The 10,000-nt window shown below is 34.6% G+C and overlaps 1 protein-coding gene across 2 annotated transcripts in view; it reads right to left on the reverse strand.

Moving 5' to 3' along the window:
- Positions 1–10,000, reverse strand: part of LOC144964552 (uncharacterized) — a 104,079-nt gene that overhangs the window by 53,417 nt on the left and 40,662 nt on the right. For both annotated transcript variants that reach the window (XM_078898973.1, XM_078898974.1), the window contains one exon: positions 7,533–7,707. The gene's annotated coding sequence lies outside the window, so the exon portion shown is untranslated. Of the gene's footprint in view, positions 1–7,532; positions 7,708–10,000 lie in introns of those variants that run through there.

Raw genomic sequence — 10,000 nt, forward strand, 5'->3', positions numbered from 1 at the left:
AGAGAGCATAGGAAAATGAGTGATCGAGAGAGAAAAATGGAGAGCGGAAGGGAGAGTGAGAAAGAAAGAAAGAAAGAAGAGAGAGAGAGAGAGAGAGAGAGAGAGTGTGTGTGTGTGTGTGTGTATGCGTGTGCGTGTGAGAGAGAGCGTTTGTATGTGTGTGTGTGTGTGTGTGTGAGAGAGAGAGAGAGAGAGAGAGAGAAAGAGAGGTGGTAGTTGTAGTTGTAGTGTTGCGGTGTGCAGTAATAAGTAGAAGAGGGAATGTAAAAATGAGAGAATGGGTAGGATATGTGTTGAGAATAATTTGACGGTAGTGGTTGTTGTTTTAGCGATGATGATGATGTGATGATAATCCTGATGATGATGATGATGATGATGATGATGATGATGATGATGATGATGATGATGATGATGAGTATGATGATGATAATGATAAATAAGAATATGACGGTGCTAAGAACATCAACAACAAAGTCTAAAAAATTGAAAAATGAAAGGAATAGGAAGAAAAGAGAGGCTTTAATGAAAAGGGAAGACGTTTTATTTGAAGAAGTGATAAAGGACCCGAGAACGGGGATATTGTCGGACAATCCTTTGTTTTGATGACAACCCCACCCCCTCCCCCCTCGAAAAGAAGATCAAGCTAGTCTATTTTCTCCATTATACAATGTTCCAATACCGGAGTCTATTCGTTTAGCTAATTAATTTATTGAATTTCGATAATACGAAATAGTTGCGAAGAAGTAGTATTTGCAGCAACTACTACTACTACTAGTAGTAGTAGTAGTAGTAGTAGTAGTAGTAGTAGTAGTAGTAGTAGTAGTAGTAGTAGTAGTAGTAGTAATAGTTGTAGTAGTAGTAGTAGTAGTAGTAGTAGTAGTAGTAGTAGTAGTTGTAGTAGTTGTAGTAGTAGTGGTAGTAGACGAAGAAGACAGGGGACAATGACGGGGCGAACGACGTTAACATTTTGCAAAAGAAATGGATGTCTATAAGAAGATGAGAGAAAAAATTGGCTAAGATGAAAGACACCGTTATGCCAATAACTTAAAAAGCCCAGGAAATTTAAAGTGTCGGGATTATACGAATAAAGTAGATTTTTACAATATGTCCATAAATCTTATTCTTTTCCATCACCTATAATTAATTGCTTCTGTCTTTTGGTATTGTTCATTATTTTTTGAAGTCGTTTTGATGTTGTTGAAAAAGAGGGGGAGGAGGAGGAGGAAGAAGAAGAAGAAGAAGAAGAAGAAGAAGAAGAAGAAGAAGAAGAAGAAGAAGAAGAAGAAGAAGAAGAAGAAGAAGAAGAAGAAGAAGAAGAAGAAGAAGAAGAAGAAGAAGAAGAAGAAGAGATGATGATGATGATGATGATGAAGAAGAAGAAGATGAAGAAGAAGAAGAAGAAGAAGAAGAAGAAGAAGAAGAAGAAGAAGAAGAAGAAGAAGAAGAAGAAGAAGAAGAAGAAGAAGAAGTAGTACTCTTAATAAAGTACAGAAAAAAGCAAAGCGTTTCAGTGGCGAAGACAAAAAGGCAGGAAAACCAAAGTGTCAATTTAATATGCATGAAGTAGTTCCTTCACAATGTGTCTCTATAAATCTTATTTTTCGCCATTATCCAATCATTCATTGCGTGATTCCATTTCTGTTGCTGGTTTATTGCGGTTGATCAAACTCAGTTTCCCTCCCACAACTACCGTTCAACCTCCCCCCCCCCCCCCCCCCCCCCCCCCCCGTCCAATATCACCCACTCCTCATCCCCACTTGCCATATATTTTTTGTTCCTCCTTTTCAATGCATCCAATTCAATCGCGATTGATTGATATCAAGTGTAAAGTGGATTTTCCTTGTTTCATTTCTTGAATCATATTTTTTGACCAGCTTTTTTATTTCTTGAGATTATTATTATTATTAGTATTATTATTATTATTATTATTATTATTATTATTATTATTATTATTATTATTATTATTATTATTATTATTATTATTATTATTATCATTATCATTATTATTATTATTATTATTATTATTATTATTATTATTATTATTATTATTATTATTATTACTATTATTATTATTATTATTATTATTATTATTAATATTATTATTATTATTATAATCATTATCATTATTATTATTATCATTATTATTATTATCATTATTATTATTATTATTATTATTATTATTATTATTATTATTATTATTATTATCATTATTATCATTATTATTATGCGTACTGACGTCCTGCTTGCATCCCCATGGAATCATAATGTATTATGTTATCCACACCCTCAAACTGGTATTAAGTCGGAACGAACCAGATTCCGAAAAGTAAATTTTATGTTCAAATAATCAGAAATATGAAATGTTAGTCTTCCAATCATGAAGAACATATTATGTTTACAATTCTCAATAAAATGTATTTTAAAATCTGGAGCATTTATTTACTGCAATATCCATTAAATATAGTCAAAACGCTTTACAAGGGGTCCCAAGCCAACAGCAACAATTAAATGAAGGACGCGACATGTAGCCAGTAGGCGGTATTCCAATTTTTACTATCGACATAAACAACGTTGTTAAAGGCCGGGCTAAGTACTCACTTTACACACCAGTGCGGCGAGAGAATGTGAGTAAAGGGCCTTTTCTAAGGACTCAACTTTGCGCCGTCCACAGCGGGAATCAAACCACGGACATGCTAATTCGTAGCAGAGTGTCATACCACAAGACCACTAAGCCGCACAACATGATCTGAATCGTATATATTGGGCTGTAAACTCGATTTCTATCGTCTAAATCACCACCCAACATAATATCGTTTTGAGAATATAAATTGCATAATTTATTAGTTCTTTATGATGTCATAAAAGCATTATCATGGGAAGGATTCAGAGTAGTATGAGCTAATCAAGTATGCACGTAAATGGAATTTACTCCACTTTCTGTGTCATAAATGACGAAATATCTTTAGAATGAATTTTTGATAAAGGAATGTCATAAAGTGGAAATCATGTAACTACATACGGATACACACACAAACACATATTCTCTCTCTCTCTCTCTCTCTCTCTCTCTCTCTCTCTCTCTCTCTCTCTCTCTCTCTCTCTCTCTCTCTCTCTCTCTCTCTTACCCACATTTGATGTTCATACCTTTTTAAATTTAAGTTATTAGCTACAGTCACATAGTTAAGAAAGAATTCATAGAAAATTAAATTTTAAACCGTATAGAAAGAACGCAATTGACGTCACTCAGATTATTGTATTGTTTTTAGACAGCCATTTTGATAAGTTCTCACTACATTACATCAATCAAACTATATACGTTAAAGGTTACACATCGTTTTGTGTGAAAGTCAGTTTTATCCGGCTGGCAGATGTTATGAGTTATTTTACCTAAACACATAACACCAATTGATAAATAATATTATTCAGTTCAATCATCCGCTTTGGGATCCCGAAAGCTTAATTAGAACAGTACTCGCCCATAGAGTTCCATGTTCTGTCAAAGATTTTTTCAGACCACCATGTCCATCCAAAACATCCACTATATATCTAGATCAGTTAAAAATTAATTTGCAAAAGATTAGTGTCTGTACAAATGGTAAAACGTAGTCAAAATTGTTCATTTTGCGCCATGTTAAAGTTAAACAGCGCAATCTACGGCTATAATATTATGTGGTCTTGTGGTATGACACTCGCCGTCGGATGGGAAGGTCCTGAGTTCGTGTCCCGCTCTTTGCTGGGCATAGTTTAGTCTTCAGAAAACGCTCTTTAATCGCATTCTCTCAACGTACTAATGTGTAAAATGAGTACGCAGGCGTTAACAGCGTTGTCTCTAGGGAAAAACGTTTGTTTAGTATCACCAACACGTTAAGCGTTGTTGTTAATTAAGGACCCCTTGTAAAGCGCAGTGAGCACGTTACGTGGACTTTGCACTGCATAAATGCTCAAGTTTCTAAAGTTTTTACGGATCCATGGACGTTTTATGACAAAGTCAATGATTAACAAATTGGTGACCTTTCGATATATGCTGGATCGGATCACCATTCAAACTAGAACTAGGCAACTAGAACAAAAGACAAAATGACGTCAAGCAAGCCAACGCCTACGTTTAGTGTCAAACCGTCCAAGGGTCAAGCGCATTAGGTTTATATTCAACAGATAGGTCAAGGAAAGGGCGGTTACCGGATACCAATTCGCTGCTCCAAAACCATCATCTTGAAGATCACCTCAATGCTAAATATGTATGCTGTCGCGTCGGTCTGTTATTATGTCGAGATGAATACGATTGAAAAGATCTGAGTTTAGCGTAAAATGATTAAAAAAAAAAAATCAAAATTGTTTTCATTAATAGAAACAGCATTCACACAAATTAATGAATCTATTTAATTTGGCTTAAAATTTGTATTGTTATGGATTTTTTTAAACAATCTTTTTTTTTTTGGTTTAGGTATACACGTATCTAGGTCTGACATACGAACGCAATTGGATTCAATAGTCTGATGTCACGTCCGCCCAGCAACGCGCAGCTTGGTTATAAACAAAGAAAATCGGTACTTTTTATTCTTCATATCATGTGATCAGAATGTATAATAGTCAAAACATAATCAGATTTATAATGCTTTTCTCCTCTGGATACACTTTTATGCTTGTCGCAGAAGTATTACATAAGGGCTTCCGCCATTGTTATTGTTCCGATAGTTTAGAACCAGTTACTAAGTTACTATGCGTCATTAGGAGGGGAGTAACGTCACGACTGTTGAAGCCTATTTTGAGATTTCCAATTCAACAATGAGCCCATAATGATTTGGATTTTCAGAGCTGAAAATATACGGGAAAAATGTGGTTTACTTGACAAACTCTGATGACGCTCTCCGGTCTATTGAAAATTACCAGGACTCTGAAGCCGCACACACTGTGGAGGCCCTTGAGGGCTTATCTGATAAAACAGGAAAAACTGTGCTGCAGTGGATTCAAAGTCATGTAGGTATATATGGAAATGAAATTGCCGATGAACTGGCCAAAGAAGGAGCCCAAAAGGAACAACCGAAGTCGTCAATCACTTACCATCAGCAAAAGAAAATAATAAAGCTAAAAATAGACAAAGAAAGGAATGACACACACCTGGAACACAACAAGCAGGATCCAATCCATGCCATTCAGCGAAGTAGCCAAGTCACCCTATTCCGCCTCCGAACAGGACACAATAGACTAAGAGGACATATGTTTACAAAGCTAGGTATTGGAACAACCCCTTATTGCCCATGTGGAACCGACCATGAAACCACTTTACATGTGCTTATGGATTGCCCATTATACAACGTGCAACGTTCGAACCACTGGGTCACCCCTACAACACTCAACACAAAGCTCTATGGTGAGGCTGAGGACCTAAAGCGGACCACAGACTTCATAACAGATATCGGACTGCAGCCATAGATGTCCATCAGAGGAACGAAGAAGAAGAAGAAGACCTGAAAATAAGTGCACGTCGGGTACACCCCGATATAATACCGCATTGAGACCTATTGGCTATGCAAAATGGGTTAAATCTCTCATTACTGACTATTTTCAAGATTTTGACTGAAATGCCATACTGACAAAGCACACAAATTTAAATTTTAACCTCACATTTAAAAGGAACAAGTGCATGCCATACAATATTTGGTTGAGCAAATCAAGCTTTACAAAACAACATTACTTCTTAGTAAGTATAAAATGTATTTGTCTTCAAATGTTGGGACTTATAAAGCAAATCTGAAAAAGAAAAATGTTGTTTGTATCGTTACGAATGTGACGATTGTCCTATTGTTGGTAAGGAGGGGGGGGGGGGGGGGAACCTACGTGCACAGACAACGGTGATCCAGTCATAATCAGTGACATTTAAATTTCACCTCAACATATATATATATATATATATATATATATATATATATATATATGACGAAAAGTGGGTTTAATGTTTTAACTATCATTGATATGAAAAAATTCTTTCTTTAGGAAGATACATTATTGAATTTCAAAAGAGCATTAAAAGCCTAATCCAAGACCTATATTCTTGACTTTAGATATAGATTGAATTTCTTGGCATCTGAACTACCCCTCTATACTACCATTTTGATCTGTGTATGATTTTGTGTGTTTGTGTGTGTCTTTTTAAACAAAATTGTATTATAAATTATCAATAATTGAAAAATGGCAGAATAATACATTAATCTAAAATGATATTTTAAAAAGACAAATGGAAGCAAACGAAATTTCAATTAATAATCTAGGATCAAATGGTTATGTGATCAAAGACGATAATGTGAAATAATCAATGCAAGATTAAAAACAAATTTTAAAGCCAAACAAAAGCTTTAATTTCGTAGTGATTTTATCCTTTGCTCTGTATAGCCGAAGGTGTTTTGGACGGTCAATTTACTACCAGATTATTATTTAACACTTCAAGCAGAAATAATCAATATGTTTTTTCATCATATCTTCCTGATTTTTATTATTTCGTCCTTTTTAAACAATTCAATATTTTGAGAGAAAAACAATATCAAATCACTATAAAAATGGTGAAAACATGAGATTATTTGAAGCGTCAAATATTCGGGAATAAATTACATTTTTTGTGCCTTGTCAAATCTTTTCAGCTTTGAAATTATTTCAATATCAAAATTTAATGTTAAATTGCACAATGTCTCTAATCAAATTTCAAGCCGGGTGGGATTTACAACTTCCATGGCTTCTAATTTATTACTGTCCTTCAATCAATTCTGAGTGGTCAATTGATAAACCTTGTCGTGCTGTAACTCGGGCAGCCTCCGTTCGGAACCACAGTCCATGACATGGCCTTGAGCGTTAAATAAATGTATAACAACATTTATTCGTTACTTCTTCATTATTTAAAATGTTCCATGCGCTTTCAATGCTTCATTTAGCCCTGCAACTGGCTTCATAGTAGTAGTAGTAGTAGTAGTAGTAGTAGTAGTAGTAGTAGTAGTAGTAGTAGTAGTAGTAGTAGTAGTAGTAGTAGTAGTAGTAGTAGCAATTGTTGTTGTCGTTATTGTTGTCGTCGAAGTAGCAGAAGTAATAGTAGTAATATTAGTAACAGCAGCGTCAGCAGCGGCAGCAGTAGTAGTAGTAGTAGTAGTAGTAGTAGTAGTAGTAGTATTAGTAGTAGTAGTAGTAGTATTAGTAGTAGTAGTAGCAGTAGTAGTAGTAGTAGTAGTAGTAGTAGTAGTAGTAGTAGTAGTAGTAGTAGTAGTAGTAGTACCACAAGATTTTGGTGTGATTTTAGGATAAAGCAGTTGAAGAGAATTTAATTTTAATGTAAGAGCATAGGAATCTAAGAAGAAGCCATTCGTTTGCATAATCGAGGTCTGTTAGAATGGATCAAAATTCTTGTTATTTGTCTACAATGAAGGTGTACAAGAATCGGACCCAAGGGTTAATGCTTTGCGAAAGGAGAAAGGTTTTATAAAAAAAACCCAAAAAACTAATACAACAAAGTAAAAAAAAATCAAGTGGAATTGCTAATGTGTACGTACCCAAGTGCATTATGAATGAATAATCCGTCTTTGTGAGCTATTGACTAGAGAGCGATATCCATTGAAATGTAACCGCTTGACATGTCTTTGATCTAAACAGTGAAGTTTGTTTTTAATCTCTTTGTTTTTTAAGATAGACGATTTTATAAATCCAAATGGCGATAGTGCTGACAATCTGTGAAAAAAGAGTTAACATAAGGATGATGGTGATAATAATGATAATAATAATAATAATAATAATAATAATAATAATAATAATAATAATAATAATAATAATAATAATAATAATAATAATAACAACAACAACAATAATAATAATTATGCTCCATGCCTGCTCCATAATTTCTTTAAAAAACATAAAATTGTCTTCATATGGTCATTGTCAATCCTTCTATCTATACTACAAATCCGAATATTGATTCTAACTCTTTCTTGGTCTTATTTCTAAGGGAACAAAACCATTGGGGTCAATGGTTGTGTAGCCAGTCATTTAGATCTAAATATATAGCAGTACTGTATGCCTTCAGTCAGTATGTAATCTTTATCAGATCTTAATTGAATTACTTGAGCGACTGAATCTTTGCTTTTTGGATAGAGATGTTCGAATAATCTCAACACGATTCCTTCTTCTTCTTCTTCTTCTTCTTCTTCTTCTTCTTCTTCTTCTTCTTCTTCTTCTTCTTCTTCTTCTTCTTCTTCTTCTTCTTCTTCTTCTTCTTCTTCTTCTTCCTCTTCTTTTAACTTTTCTTTTTCTTCCTATTCTTCTTCTTCTTTTTCTTTATCATCATCATCATCATCATCATCATCATCATCATCATCATCATCATCATCATCATCATCATCATCATCATCATCATCATCACCATCATCATTATCATCATCACCAGCAGCAGTGGCAGAAGCAAAACCAAAAGAACAGGAATAGATTAATATTTAATGGAGAGTAGAAATATTATTATTCTTACTTAGTCACACCGTTTGCGTGTATGGCAGATGATCAAAGAAATTGTGTCAATGGGTGACGCAAAAGGCAACTAAGAGGATTATAATAAAACATAAAGATAAGAACCAACACAATGCTCGTGACTTGAAGAACTAAATCAATAGAAATTCGTATCTCAAAAGACACGATGGCTTCTGATATTATACTTTTTCTGCCGGACTCTGCAAAAAGCTAACTTTTAAAATATATTTTGACTTGAAAATTGGCCCTTCAAATTTCAATAGACAGAAATGACCCATATTGTCGAAGATTCTCAAACCTGAGGCTTCAATGAAGAATTCAAGGAAGTCTCAGGATTGAGAGTTTTTGACGAGATGAACATCAGTTTATTCGTCGAAATTTGAAGGACGCGTTTTCTGACCATAATTTTAGAATAGTGTTCTATTTCCACCGAGTCCGGCAGTATTGTAACTCCCATAGTCTGACAAAACAGGCTTGATAGCTCAGTAGTACGATGGCTCGTATTGTCAAGATAATGATTTCGAAATATTAAAAAATTCAATGCATTTTACACGATTTACACAAAACGATAGAAAAACAAAACGATTATCTACAGGCAAGCGTCTATGCACGGATTTTGCATCACGTAGGACATCCGAGGAGCAAATTTTGCATTGAGAAGGCTCGTGTTTAGAATAGAAAAATAAACAACATTACCTAGTGCATGGCTCTATCGAATATCACCGAAGACTTGGAGAATAAAAAAATTCAGCTGAGCTTTGATATAGATATAATATCCCTATAATGTGCCCAAACCGCTATACAAAAAAATCCAAGGGGCGAGACATGATGCCTGCGAGGCACTCTTTCAAAAAATATTTTCTGACAAAGGCTGCAACCGACCAGATATTTATTTTTACACCTATGTGCGATGACGTAATGCAAGTCGAGCGAAGACCCTTTAAAGACTATTCAACTGAGAGCGGGAATCGATCCAGGGACCACCAGGTCAGAGGGCGAGTGGCATATATACCAGAGGACCACAAAGACATGCCGGAGAAGGAATGGTGAAGAGATGAGATTTCACATGAGGAGAAAGGCCATAATCGTTTGACCAGACAAGACATAATCATTACACATTCTGTATATGTGTGACCAATCGTCTACAAACGGTATTGGGTTGGGATGTTTAAGATTTAGCTCAAATTTATTAGAAATGACTTAAAATATATGTTACTATTATGAAGAGTGAGTTTTTTTCTACCTGTACACACATTTGAAGGTTTGATAACCGAACGCGATTAATAGGCTTCTTCTAACATTGTTGTAGTGGACAATATTTTACGTTGCTTTGAGAGAATTCCGATTACAGACTTGGACTCATAATAAGTTGTGTTATCAGACCTGTAAATAAGTATACGTCGGGTTTATTCCATTATAAACATATTTCGAAGTTTTGAAATTCTAATAATTTTGCCCATAAATTTCCACTTTCTCCTACAATCCATTCAGATATAATATCAGA

Source organism: Berghia stephanieae, chromosome 2 (genome assembly GCF_034508935.2).
Source record: "Berghia stephanieae isolate SIO BIC M18660-M18661 chromosome 2, UCSD_Bste_1.3, whole genome shotgun sequence".
Lineage (NCBI taxonomy): Eukaryota > Metazoa > Mollusca > Gastropoda > Nudibranchia > Aeolidiidae > Berghia > Berghia stephanieae.